We start from the raw sequence: 15443 nt of genomic DNA on the forward strand, positions 1-15443 counted from the left end.
GGTAGGGCTTCTGTGTCAGAGATTCCTTTGGCCATCTGTGTAGCCTATGCAATTCTTCAGAAAAAATGTTTTTAAATGCATAAAACATATACATTACATACAAATGTATGTAATAAATGCATTGTTGCAATTACAAAAAAGTAAATGCATAAAATACATAGGATTGCAAAGGAAAGCAAATACACTCAAATAGTTCTATATTTTTTAAATGTTCACAGACCAAATTTAATAATGATAAAAGACTTTTACCATCATTTCACTTTTATCCTCACAATAACATGAGGCTTATGTGCTCCCATTTTTATATTATAAAACTGGGGATCAGACCCATTAAGTAACTTGTCCAAGGCCAAGAAAATATATGAGGCAAGATCTAAACTCATGTTTCCATACTGCACATTCAGCATCCTCTAGAAGATCATAACATATCCCTGTGGAGACAGGTAAAACACAAACTATCTCTTTGCTAAAGATCACATAATTAGTAAATGACCAAGCCAAGATTTAAATCTATGTCTGACTTCCAATGTAGTGTTCTTTCTAGGATAATTCAACCAAAAACAATACTGTGAAATAGAAAGGCTTGGGGTCTGAATTAGTCAGCTTTCATCTTAACTGTTAATATTTTTAAAAAAAAATTGCTAAAAAATATCCAAACTGATTTTTTGGGTTGTTTTTGTTTTCAGTTAGGAATCTAAGTGGGAAAATTGTCTTCAAATGAAGGTATTGCTGTTGTTATATATTCCAAGGAATCAGATTTGATTTTGACATATCCATGGGAGACACTGTGCTAGAGCATATTCTTTAAGGTAGTGTTCTGCTCCAATGAATCAATTGTTTTTATAGTCAACAAACAATAAACCCAGTGGGATCTTGCATTCCCTAAACCTTTCAGTCAATTATGTGACTATAAAGATGGGAACCTCTATAGAATACAATTTGGAAAAGCTTGGCAACTCCTTTCTCCAATCTTTAACCAGGATGTTCCCAATACATGTGTCAATTTTTCACATAAAGGCCTTGTTAAGGTGACACAGGCCCACAGTGGGTGTGAGTAATCTGAAAAATTCTATTAACAAAACTTTGTTCAGGAAAAGTAGCAGAAGAGATGTCATCAGAAGATGTATGACTGCAAAAGGTAGTAGGTCTTAGGTATCCACTCAGTGCCAAGTGATGTGGAGGGTCCCCAGGTTCTCATAGAGGATTTCCAGGAAGATCAGATAAGAGACATACAAGATAAGGAGGTAGAGATGGGCAGCCACCAACATCTTTGGCAGCTGGGCCTATACTGGTGAGATTGAAGGTACATTTAAGGATCACCATATGAGTATGAGATTCACTATATTGTACAAGAGTAGCAGCTCTAATGATTAAAGGAAATTAGTGTTTGAATGAGAGTCCAAAGAAACTGGGATTCCAATCTTGTTTGTTACCAGTTGCAGAATCATTGGAAAGTCATTATGCCTCTCTGTGTTTCAGTGTCTTTATTAATAGAATGGATCTAATATTACATGTATGGCCTGCCTTGCAGAGATCTAAGAAAATAATGTATGTAAAATGTTTGCAAATCTTAACCCACTATTTAAATGTCAGCTATTAAAATGTCTTTAAAAGAGCATTATACTATAGTGAACAAAATATGTAGGTCAAAAAACAAAAATGTTGGAATGAATGAACACATCAAGAAATTCCAAGTTTCCTCATCATCTGAGAGGGCTTACATTGAAAGAAATAAAAATTACACATCTTGGTCATTTGTTTTATGCAAATAGATTCTTTTTTTAAAAACAGCTATCTTCAAATACTCATGCATCCGAGCCTTGACTGTAGGCAAACATGAAGACGCGTAATCTTTGGAGCGGTGAGGTTATGAATCTGACAGATTTTCACTCTTCAACATGGAAAAAAAAAAGAATCACATGGTGGGACAGAAGCTAGAGCAGCTGAATAGAATTTGATCCTTCTTCCATGCTTGCTTCCTCCAAAATGTGTTTGTGCATTTCTTTATGAAGATTATATTAAAAATAAAGATACCAACACATCAAGTTGGCTGTTCTATATTTAGAAATCAGCTCTAAAAAATTCCTATTGTTACATCCAAATATTTTCCCCATTCTTCTGCCCTTGTATTTTTGGAACTCCCAATTGTTCTGTATACATCTGCCTTAAGTAAATATGGATTCACCCAAAATATATTGCACATCAAAACTGTTGATTGCATACATTCGGGCACCTAATTATGCATGCAGATTGCTTCTTCAAGCGTGCAAGCAGCTTGCAATATTCCCAAAATCTAGACCTCCAAGTCATCAGAAGTATTTGTTACTATTTTCCTGTTGCCTTAATTGGCTTCATTTCTGAATAAAAGCAAAATAAACCTCATGGATAATTCTGACCTTTACATGCCCTCCACCTAGCCACCTCAGATGAATCATAACAGCCTGGTCAGCTTTATCCATGTTGTTTCTCTCTTCAGTGTGTGGATCAAACCATTTTGTTTCTTCAGTCTTTCCAGTGACAGTTACCAGAAGGGTTGAATCTTCAGAGTTCTCAATTTAAATGTTATATTGATATTTCATCCATTTCTTGACCTTTCAATTTGACTGACTGAGATCATCATTCTGTCATATCCTCTCCCTCACGTCCATCCCATCAGAAGCCCCCCTGGAGATTCCTGAATGATGGAAAAGTTTAATAAGCTAAACAACGTTTCCCTTCATCTCTCATAGTTGTGGATTTGGGTAGTACTGGCCAACAGTCTACAGTTGTCCATTCTTCAAGACAACAACATCACACATTCTATGATTTCTACATTAAGTCTGATTCCCTCTCATACCTTTTCTTATCACAGAGGTGACTCAAGCTTGGCAAAAGCTCTGTCAGATGTTTCCAAGCTCTGGCAAGTTGGTCCAAGCTACATAGGCTATGATGGGGCCTCATTTGGAGGGGCTCACCATCACAGCCTTAGCTTTCAATGTGATAACATGGTAGCTCATGAAGACCTTCTGCTAAGTCATGAGAGATTGCAATTTCAGCTGGTGAAGGAATTATTTGAACCAATGAAATAATGGGTTTGGGGGGGATATTTTATAAATCTCAGATAGATCTGAGGAACTTAATGATGTTCATAAAGGCAATTACTTTTTTCCCCATGACAACAAAATAATCAACTGTATTAGTCTGTTGTTTTTATGGATGCCCTCCTGGATCAGATATTTTAATGTACTTTTTAACATTCATTTTTTTTAAAATTTTGAGTTCCAATGTTTTATTTTTCTCTCACTACCCATCAGGAAGGCAAGTAATATGATACTCATGATACATGTGAAGGCATGCAAAAGGTATTTCCATATTATCCATGTTGCCAAAAAACAACAACAAGAAAAATAAAGTGAAAAAAATATACTTCGATCCACACTCAGTTCATCAGTTCTCTCTCTGGAGGTGGATAGCATTTTTCATCATAAATCATTTGGAGTTGTCACAGACCATTGTATTGAGTGTAGGTAAGTCTTTCATAATTGATCATCATTATAATATTATGTTTACTATGTACAATGTTCTGCTTCTGCTCATTTTACTTTGCATCAGTTCATATAAGTCTTTCCAGGTTTTTCTGAAATCATCTCTTTTGTCATTTCCTATAGCACAATAGTATTCTGCCACAATCATATACCACAACTTGTTTAGTCATTCCCCAATTAGTGGGCATCTTCTCAATTTCTCATTCTTTGCCACCACAAAAAAGAACTTCTATAAATATGCATTTTTAATTGAGGTCCTTTTCCTTTTTCTTTGATCTCTTTGGGATACAGACCCAATAGTGGCATTTCTGGGTCAAAGGGTATGCAATTTTATATCCTGTTGTGTATAGTCCAAAATTGTTCTCTAGAATGGTTGGACCAGTTCACAACTCCACCAATAATGCATTAGTGTACCTATTTTCCATATCCCTTTCAATATTTGTCATGTTCCTTTTCTATTATGTTAGCCATTCACTCCAGGACCACATATGTAGAAAATTTCAAGATTTTCTTTCAATGAACTATAGAATTTTGAACAGGAAGGGATTTTAGAGATCATTTAGTCCAAGGGTTCTAGAACTTAGATGGGGGAAATGCTATATTTTTATTTTGGCTAACATTTAATTGAAATTTAAAATGTCCTCCAATTATTTGAAATGACTATTCTGAGGAGATTCCCAAAGGTGTCCATTACATAAAAAAGTTTAAGAATCCTTGATCAAGTCCAATTCCTGCATTTGATAGAGGAGGAAACAGGCCAAGAGGGGATGAGTGACTTTCCCAAAGTCATCTAGTTCGGGATGATACAAATACAAAATAGTAAACTTGGCAAATATCTATTTGTCAGATGGTCTCCCGAATAGCACCTCCAGAGAATCTTTGCTTATTACAACGCCATTTAACATTTTTATCAGCAACTTAGGTAAAGGTGTCACCATATATGGTAGGCTTATGAAATATACAGATGATGCAAAGCTGGGAAGACAAGCTAAGACAGTGGATAACAAAGCCAAGAACTTGACAGCTAGAATATTGGGCCTAATCTAATAAAATGAAACTAAATAGTGACACATGTAAAATCTTACATGTAATTGGGTTTAAAAAAAATCAACTTCACATGTATAGGATTAGGGAGGGATGATTAGACAGCAGTTTGTTTGCAAAAGATTTGTGGGCTTCAGTGGACTGCTAGTTCCATGAGTCAGAAGTGTGATATGGCAGCCAAAAAGCCCATGGAATCTGGAATCTTAAACTCCCTAAAGAGAGGCCCAGCTCCCAGGATTAAAAGGCCAAGCCTTTGACGCTGCCAATCAACCTTGTCTCCTTGATACTCTCTTATCTCAAAGTTTTCAGAAAATCACTCCCTCAGTTCTCTTCCCACCTGACTGCTTCTTCTCATAACCTGTGCTGGATCTTCATCCAGGCTATATCCACTAATTGTAAGAGTCCCAGAAGGTCTTGTCTTGGGCTCTCTTCTTCTATACTATTTTACTGGATGATCTCATCAGTTCCTATAGATTCAATTGTCATCCTTATGCTAATGATTCACAAATCTACCTATCCAGCTCTAAATCTCTCTGTTAACCTCCAATCTTGCATCTCCAGTGTTATTGGATGCCTCTTAGAAATCTTAAACTCAATATGTTCAAAACTGAACTTGTAATCTTTCTCTAAAAACCCCCATCAATTTTAAATTTCCCTATTACTGCAGAGGACATCCTCTTAGTATCCAGGCTTAAAACCTAGTTGTTATCCTCAAATCTCTCTTCTTCTCCCTCTCCCTCTCCCTCTCCCTCCCTCCCTTCTTCCCTCTCTTCCTCCCCCCTCCTTTCTCTCTCTCTCCCTCTCCCCTCCCCTCTCTCTCTCTCTCTGTCTCTGTATCTCTCTCTCTCTCTCTCATACACACACACACACACACACTAAACCTATTGCCAAGGCCTGTTAATTTTAACTTCTTAACATCTCTCAGATCAGTCTCTTTCTTTACTCTGATACTGCCACCATCCTGGTACATAAGGACTACTGCAATAGTCTGCCGATGGGTCTGCCTGCCTCAAGTCTCTCCTTGCTCCAATCCAGCCACCACTCAGCTGTCAGTTAAGTAATCTTAAACTTTGGATCTGACCATATCACCTGGGTACTTAATGAACTTCAATGGCTCCCTATCAATCAAAATGTCAGGATCAAATATGAAATCCTCTGTTTGCCATTCACACCCCTATATAACCTGACCTCCCTTTCCAGTCTTCTTATATCTTTCATCCCATGTTCTTTTCAATCCAGTGACACTGGCCTCCTTGCAGTTCCTCAAACCAGCACTTCATTTCCTAACTCCAAGCATTTTCACTGTTTGTCCCCAATACCTGGAATTTTCTCCCTCCAAATCTCTACCACCTCCTACCTAGCTTCCTTAGAGTTTCAGCTAAAATGCCACTCTATAGGAAGCCTTCCCTGATGCCTCTTAATTCTAAAGCCCTCCTCTGTTGGTTTTTTCCAATTTATCCTGTAGATAGTTTGCCTGTACATAGTTGAATGATTCTTCCCCATTAGATGTGAGTTTCTTGAGAGCAGGACTGACTGTCTTATACCTTTCTTTGAAGCCATTTACTGTGAGTTCCCTCTTCTCCTTTGTTTTTTATTTTCTTGTGGGGGGGGCAACCAACCATTTATTGATGTAATATAATCATTTAAAAATTCATTTTTATTTTGAATTCCAAGTTCTTTCCCTTCCTCTAGCTACTCCCCTACCCATTGAGAAGACAAGCAATATGATACTCATTATACATGTGAAGGCATGCAAAACATATTTATGTATTAGCTGTGTTGCTAAAAAAGCAAGAAAAATAAATTAGAAGAAAATATGAGTTAGCCTTCACTGGAAGTTGATCATTTCTCTCTCTGGAAGTAGATTGCACTTTTTATCATGAATCCTTTGGAATTGTCATGGATCATTGTATTGATCAGTGTAGCTAAGTCTTTCATAGTTGATCACTGTTACAATATTAATGTTGCTGTGTACAATATTCTCCTGGTTCTCCTGTGTCAATTTATTTCCAGGTCTTTGTATGGTTTTCTGAAACCATCCCTTTTGTCATTTCCTATAGCTCAGTAGTATTCCATCACCATTATATGCCACAACTTTTCAGCTGTTCCCCAATTAATGGGCATCTCCTCAATTTCCAATTCTTTGAGCTACTACATTTTTTGTACATACAGGTCCATTTCCTTTTTCTTTGATCTCTTTGGGTATAAATCTAGTAGTGTCATTTCTGGGGCAAAGTATATACACAGTTTCATATCCCTTTGGGGACAGTTCCAAATTGTTCTCCAGAATGGTTGGATCAGTTCAAAACTTCACCAACAGTACATAAGTGTACCTATTTTTCCACATGCCCTCCAGCATTTATCATTTTCTTTTTCTGTCCTGTGAGCCAATCTGATAGGTGTGAGGTCATATCTCATAGTTGTTTTAATTTGCATTTCTCTATTTTTTTATTATTACTATCATTGTTATTCTTTTTTATAATTTATTTATTTAACATATTTAGTTTTCAGCATTGGTTTTCACAAGAGTTTGAATTACAAATTTTCTCCCCATTTCTACCCCCCCCCCACTCCAAGATGGCATATATTCTGGTTGCCCTGTTCCCAAAGTCAGCCCTCCCTTCTGTCACCCCACTCCCCTCCCATCCCCTTTTCCCTTCCTTTCTTGTAGGGCAAGCTAAATTTCTACTCCCCATTGCCTGTGTATCTTATTTTCTAGTTGCATGCAAAAAACTTTTTTTTGTTTGTTTTTAAATGTCTGTTTTTAAAAACTTTGAGTTCCAAATTCTGCCCCCTCCTCCCTTCCCACCCACCCTCCCCAAGAAGTCAAGCAATTCAACATAGGACACATGTGTATCCTTATGTATAACCCTTCCACAATACTCATGTTGTGAAAGACTAACTATATTTTGCTCCTTCCCAACCCATCCCCCTTTATTGAATTTTCTCCCTTGACCCTGTCCCCTTTTGAAAGTGTTTGTTTTTGATTACCTCCACCCCCATCTGCCCTTCCCTCCATCATCCCCCCCTTTTTTAACTTCTTCCCTCTTCTTTCCTGTGGGGTAAGATACCCAATTGGGTATGTATGGTATTCTCTCCTCAGGCAGAGCAAGATTCACTCATTCCCCCCTCACCTGCATTTCTCTAATTATTAGTGAATTTAGAGCATTTTTTCATATGACTATTGATAATTTTGATTTCTTCTAAAAACTGCCCAGTTATACCTTTTAACCATTTATCAAATAGGTAATGTTTCTTATTTTTATAAATTTGACTCAGTTCCATATATATTTGAGAAAGGAGTTTTTTATCAGAGAAACCTGTGGCAAAAATTTTCCCAATTCCTTGTCTTTCTTCTAATTTTGGCTGCATTAGTTTTTTTTTCCCTTTCCTCTTCATCTCATATCACTCAGAAGCCTTCTGCTACTATCAATTCATTCATCCCTATCTCACTCAAGAGGTGACCTTACTCCTTATCGCTCCTTACCTCTGCCTGAAATACTACCTTCTTTGTCTTTCTCTCATCTACTGGCTCCTCTGCTACTGCCTACAAACATGCCCATGTCTCTCCCATTCTCAAAAAACTCAGATTTGATCTTTCCATTCCTGTTACCATCCTATATTTCTTCTGCCCTTTGTGGCTAAACTCAAAAAGGCCATTTACAATAGATGTTTCTCTCTTATTCTCTTCTTAACCCTTTAAAATGTGGTTTTTGATCTTATCATTGCACTGAAACTGTTCTCTCCAAAGTTACTAAGGATCTTAGTTGCCAAATACAATGGTCTTATCTCAATCCTCATTCCTCTCTACCTCTTTTCTTCCTTTGACACTATTGATTACTTTCTCCTCCTTGATATTCTCTTCTCCCTAGGTTTTTGATACATCACTAAATCCTGGTTCTCCTATCAGATTACTCCTTCTCTGTCTTCTTTGCTGGATCCTCATCCAGGTCACACCCTCTAACCACAGGTACCCATAGGACTCTGTCCTAGGCCTACCTCTCTTCTCCCTCTATATACTTTGCTTGATGATCTCATCAACTCAATAGTAATTATGACCTCTATGCTGATGATTCTCAAATCTCCTTATCCATTCCTAACCTCTCTGTTGACCTCCAGTCTTGCATCTACAAATGCCTTTCAGTCATCTCAAACTGGATGTCATGTAGACATCCTAAACTCAACGTGTTAAAAATTTCATTCACTATCTCTCCGCCTAAACTCTCCTGTCTTTCAAATTTTCCTATAACTGTAGAGGACACCACCTTCCAATTCCCCAGGCTCACAATTTCAGCTTCATCTTGGACCCTTCACTATGTCTCTCCCACCATAGTCAATCTGTTGCCAAAGCCTGTCAATTTCACCTTAGCAATACTTCTCAAATCCCCACTGCCCACCATTGTCCAATACTGCTAACACTGTGGTATAAGGCCTTATCAGTTCACACCTGAATTATTATAATAGCCTGCTGCTGCCTCTCCCCATTCCAATTCATACTCCATTCAGCCATCATTAATATTCCTTAAGTGTAAGTCTGGTCACATCACGCTGGTACTCATAAACTCTAGAGCCTTCCAATACCTCCAGGATCAAAGGTAAACTCCTCTATTTTGGCATTTAAAGTCAGTTATCAACTAGCCTGACCACCAGCTTTCCAGTCCTCTTATACCTGATTCTATATCATACATTCTTTGGACCCAGTAACACTAGCCTCCATGATGTATTGTGAACAACACATTCCACCTCTTGGCTCCAGGCACTTTTTTTGGCTGTCCCCCATGACTGGAACACTCTCCCTCTTCTGTTTTGACTAGAGATCTCCTTGACTTCCTCCTTTGAGTCCCAACTAAAACTTTATCTTCTATAGGAAGTCTTTCTGAACATTTCTTAATTCTAGTGCCATCCCTCTTCTAATCATTTCCTATTTATGCTACATATAATTTGTATGTACGTATTTGTTTGCTTGTTATTTCCCTCTATTAGACTGTAAGGTCCCCGAGAGCAGGGACAGCTTTTTGCCTTTTTTTGTATCCCTAGCACTTAGTACTGTGCACCTGGTATATCATAGGTACTTGATAAATGTTTATTGACTACTGAGTATTGATATTCCCAGCCCTTAGCACAGTCCCTAGTACATAGTAAGTGCTTAGCAAATGTGTATTGATTGACTAACTGAAGGAGGTGATAGGACTGTTGTACTTGCCCTGGTGAGGCTACACTGGTACTGCAGCATTCACTTCTAGGCAACAGGTCATTTCCTGAACAATTCCAGATCATAGTGCTTCCACTGCAGCCATCTCACTCAGCTCCTACATCCTGGAACCACTTGGACTCTGCTTCTAGGTGTTTGGGCTATGATTGGAAAATTTCCATCTTACCTTACCCAGAGCCAGACTGCCACCTCACTTCCTCATCATTTCCAAATCAATCCCTAAGCTCCTGCTTTCTATCTCCTTTTATGGGTTGTCTTCTCCTTCCCCCATTAAAATAAGTCTGAGGATGATGAGGAGGAGGATGAGGATGAGGATGATGATGATGATGATGACAATAATGTTTAGGCAGGAAAGAAAACATCTGCAAGGGAATATGATAGGTGTCTTCAAGTATTCGAGGGGTTGTCAAGTGGAAAATGGATCAGATTCGATCTGTTTGGGCCCAGAGTACAGAATCATGAGCGACAGGTCTAAGTTGCAAAGAGGTCAATTTGGGCTTGATATCAGCAAGAACGTCCTGGAAATTAGAGGCTGTATGAAGGGAGAAGGGGCTCCTTAAAGAGATAATGATTTCCCTTCCTTGAAAGACTTCAGGCAGAAGCTGGATGATCTTTTTTCTGGCTGTCTAAGAATAATATTAATATTATACTCTGCATTTTAGGTAAGGGTCTGCTGGAAACAATTTTATTTAATTTACCATTATCCTGATATCCAATTATTTCTGGCTATGAAAAATATCCTAAAAGGCAAAACTTCTCCCCACTCCACTCCTCCATACTTTCTAACATGTTTCTACTCTGAGATATCTTGAGAAATGTTTACAGGAATTTTGAACAAGGAAAAGGTCATAATGATATGTTCCTGTGCAGTTTGGGGTTAACATTTTTGAACAAAAGTCATCTAATCTACTAAAAATTACTCAATTACTGAATTCCTTCTTCATCTGTTCCCCTTAAGGATTAAAAAGGCTTCCTCCTTATGAATGGAATCTTTGGATGAAAAGAAGTCACTCTTTTTAAGCAGGTTGTGGCACCAATCACTTCACAAGGGAGGGGAGACAATGATCTTAAGTAGACGGGAATTAAATTTGGTTTCTACCTTTGATCCATTTCCTGGATGTTGGCCTTTTTTCTTTGCCTTTTACACATTTCCAAATAGGGAAAAGTCTGTAAAGGGTTTTTAGACCAGAGATATATTATTTCTTAATGTTTTCAGTTGAACTACAAAAAAGGTTTTTAACATGCTTTCACATTGGGAATGTAATGGTAGATGATTCCTTTGATTCATGGGTTGTACCAGATGACTGCTGAGGACCCTTCCAATTCTGAAATTTTATGATTCTTTATTTTGGAATACATGGAGATTTTTCCAATCCAATTACTGAAATGATGAATGAATTATGTACTGAACTTTTTTGTCTAGAAATGGCTGAATTATGTGCTGAATTTTTCAAGAAATACAAATGTCTTTTGTTGGGAGAGAGGGGCTTTTTGTTTATTTTTCCCCCAAGAGAAGGCTTCCCTCTCCTTAGTGAAGTTTTGCACATGCTCCTCTCTATCAGTGACATTGTACTGAGTGCCTCAAGCCCAAGAATACTAGGAGGCCTCTTCATTGAGATTCATGGTTACTCAGAGAAGATTAGCCTCATAATCCACATGGGAGCAAATGAAACGATTAATAGATGCCCATTGTCCAGACTATAAGAGACAGTGGAATGATAAGTCTCATTAAGCACTGCAAATGGACAATTCATCAGGCCAGAACTGATAGAAGGAAGAAAGAGAACTGCCTCACATTAGAGAAGTTGGGCAATACTTTCAATGGTACCAGGCTACTCCACACATACAGACACATACAAATAAACATGCACACATGCACATATGCACATAGATACCTATACAAAAAAATGCACTTTTATCACATCTTTGAAAAAAAAATTTTTTAAATATTTTCTCAGTGGTGTCATATGTTTACAAACCTGGGAATACCACAATTCATTCATTTACTTAATAATAACTTATTACATACCTACTCTGTCACTGAGTGTACAAAGACAAAAATGAAAGACTCTCTCAAAGAACTTGTATTCTTTGGAGGTAGGGGAGAACAATATACACACAGGGAAGTACATAAAAAGTACATATAAAGGAAATACACAGTCATTTTCTAGGGGGGCATCAGGAAAGGTTTCATGTAGCAAGTGACACCTGAACTGAACTTTAAAGGAAGCTGGCACTCTGTAGGGCAGAGGTAAGGCTGGAATGCATTCCAGGCCTGGGGGGCACAGCCCATGCAAAGACAAAGAGAGTGGGCAGATGGGATGTTGGGCATGGAGAACATCGAATGGAACAGTTTGCCTAGAATAGAATAAGCCTGAGGCTGAGGTAAGATTGGGGAGGGTTGGGCAGAGCCAAGATGGTGGCTGGAAAGCAGGGACTTGCATGAGCTCCCCGCCAGGTCCCTCCAAAAGTCTATAAAAAATGGCTCTGAACTAATTCTAGAACTGCAGAACCCACAAAATAGCAGAAGGAAGCAGGGATCCAGCCCAGGACAGCCTGGATTGTCGCTGGGTGAGGTCTATCATGCACGGAGCTAGGAGTGGAGGGGAGCAGAGCCCAGCGTGCGCAGTGGCAGGACCAACCAGACCAGGAGCCAGGCAGTACAGGCTCTAGCACCCTGAATCAGTGAGCTGTGGCAGTTACCAGACTTCTTCTCAACCCACAAACACCAAAGACAACAGAGAAGGTTAGTGGGAAAAGCTGCGGGAGACAGAGTGAAAAGAGTCTGTGGTTCAGCCACCACCCCAGAGGAAGTAGGGGTGGTGCAGCTACAGAACTACAGCTGCAGTTGGTTCTGGCCCCAGGCCCACCTGGAGGGAGGAATTAAGTGGTGGATCAGAGCAGGAGTGCAGAGCCTGCTGAAGATCTGAGTCAGGCCCAGGTTGGTGGTTCTTGGGGAAGGAGGAGTGCTGGTGTGGCAGAGCTGGCTGTATAGAAATAGTTCCGAAAACAATGGCGCATCCCCTCAAGCTTGGAACAAAGTATTCTTTACAGTAAGTCATACCCCAACGAAAAACTCAAGGGTCAAGTAAATTGGCTGGGAACATGGCCAGGCAGCGAAAACTCACTCAGATTCAGTCTCAGACTTTGGAGCCTTTCTTTGGTGACAAAGAAGACCAAAACATACAGCCAGAAGACGTCAACAAAGTCACAGAGGCTACATCAAAAACCTCCAAGAAAAACATGAACTGGTCTCAGGCCATGGAAGAGCTCAAAAAGGATTTGGAAAAGCAAGTTAGAGAAGTAGAGGAAAAACTGGGAAGAGAAATGAGAATGATGCGAGAAAACCATGAAAAACAAGTCAATGACTTGCTAAAGGAGACCCCCCCCCAAAATGGAAAAAAATACTGAAGAAAACAATACCTTAAAAAAGACTAACTCAAATGGCAAAAGAGCTCCAAAAAGCCAATGAGGAGAAGAATGCCTTGAAAGGCAGAATTAGCCAAATGGAAAAGGAGGTCCAAAAGACCACTGAAGAAAATACTACCTTAAAAATGAGATTGGAGCAAGTGAAAGCTAGTGACTTGATGAAAAATCAAGATATTCTAAAACAGAACCAAAGGAATGAAAAAGTGGAAGACAAAGTGAAATATCTCATTGGAAAAACCACTGACCTGGAAAACAGATCCAGGAGAGATAATTTAAAAATTATTGGACTACCTGAAAGCCATGATCAAAAAAAGAGCCTAGATATCATCTTTCAAGAAATTATCAAGAAGAACTGCCCTGACATTATAGAGCCACAGGGCAAAATAGAAATGGAAAGAATCCACAGATCGCCTCCTCAAAAAGATCCCAAAAAGAAAACTCCTAGGAATATTGTCACCAAATTCCAGAGCTCCCAGGTCAAGGAGAAAATACTGCAAGCAGCCAGAATAAAACAATTTGAGTATTGTGGAAACACAATCAGAATAACACAAGATCTAGCAGTTTCTACATTAAGGGATCGAAGGGTTTGGAATATGATATTCTGGAGATCAGTGAAGCTAGGATTAAAAGCAAGAGTCACCTACCCGGAAAAACTGAGTATCATGCTCCAAGGCAAAATATGGATATTCAATAAAATAAAGGACTTTCAAGCTTTCTCAGTGAAAAGACCAGAGCTGAATAGAAAATCTGACTTTCAAATGTAAGAATCAAGAGAAGCATGAAAAGGTAAACAAGAAAGAGAAATCACAAGGGACTTACTAAAGTTGAACTGTTTTGTTTACATTCCTACATGGAAAGATGATGTGTTTGATTCATGAGACCTCAGTATTAGGGTAGCTGAAGGGAATATGCATATATGTGTGTGTGTGTGTGTGTGTGTGTGTATGTGTATATATATGTGTGTGTGTGTATGTATGTATGTATATATGTAGGTGCATATATATATATGTATATATGTATGCATATATATAGAGAGAGAGACAGAGGGCACAGGATGAGTTGAATATGAAGGGATGATATCTAAAAAAATAAAATCAAATTAAGGGATGAGAGAGGAATATATTGAGAGAGGGAGAAAGGGAGAGATAGAATGGGGTAAATTATCTCGCATAAAAGTGGCAAGAAAAAGCAGTTCTGTAGGAAGGGAAGAGGGGGCAGGTGAGGGGGAATGAGCAAATCTTGCTCTCATCGGATCTGACCCGAGGAGGGCATACCATACACACTCACATGGGTATCTTACCCCACTGGAAAGAAGGAGGAAGAAGAAGATAAAAAAGGGGGGACGATAGAAGGGAGGGCAGATAGGGGGAGGAAGTAATCAAAAACAAACACTTTCGAAAAGGGGCAGGGTCAAGGGAGAAAATTGGATAAAGGGGGATAGGTTAGGAAGGAGCAAAACATACTTAGTCTTTCACAACATGAGTATCATGGAAGGGTTTTATATAATGATATGCATGTGGCCTATGCTGAGTTGCTTGCCTTCTTAGGGAGGGTGGGGGCAGGAGGGAAGAGGGGAGAGAATTTGGAACTCAAAGTTATAAAAACAGACGTTCAAAAACAAAAAAATAGTTTTTGCATGCAACTAGGAAATAAGATACACAGGCAATGGGGTGTAGAAATTTATCTTGCCCTACAAAGGAAGGAAAAAGGGGATGGGAGGGGAGTGGGGTGACAGAAGTGAGGGCTGACTGGGGAACGAGGCAACCAGAATATATGCCATCTTGGAGTGGGCAGGAAGGGAGAAATGGGGGGAAATTTGTAATTCAAACTCTTGTGAAAATCGACGCTGAAAACTAAATATATTAAATAAATTAAATTTTAAAAAGAATGTAAAAAAAAGAAATAAATTCAGAGAAGAACAGGGGGAAAAAAGAAATTACAAATTTTTATATAAAAAAAAAAGATTGGGGAGGGTTCTACATGCCAAACAAGGAAGTTTGTATTTTATCCTAGACACCAGAGGAAGTCACTGAAGTTTCTTGAGTGAGGGAGTAATGTGGCCAGACCTGTACTTTTGGAATATCAGCTTGACAGTTGTGTAGACCATGGAAACTATACACAGGGAGTAAACTTAAAAGATTATTTAAATAGTTCAAGCCAAAGCTGCTGAAGTCCTGAATTCGAATGGTGGTTGTATGAGAAGAAAGGAGACACATGGAAACATGTTGTGCAGG

Source organism: Trichosurus vulpecula, chromosome 5 (genome assembly GCF_011100635.1).
Source record: "Trichosurus vulpecula isolate mTriVul1 chromosome 5, mTriVul1.pri, whole genome shotgun sequence".
Lineage (NCBI taxonomy): Eukaryota > Metazoa > Chordata > Mammalia > Diprotodontia > Phalangeridae > Trichosurus > Trichosurus vulpecula.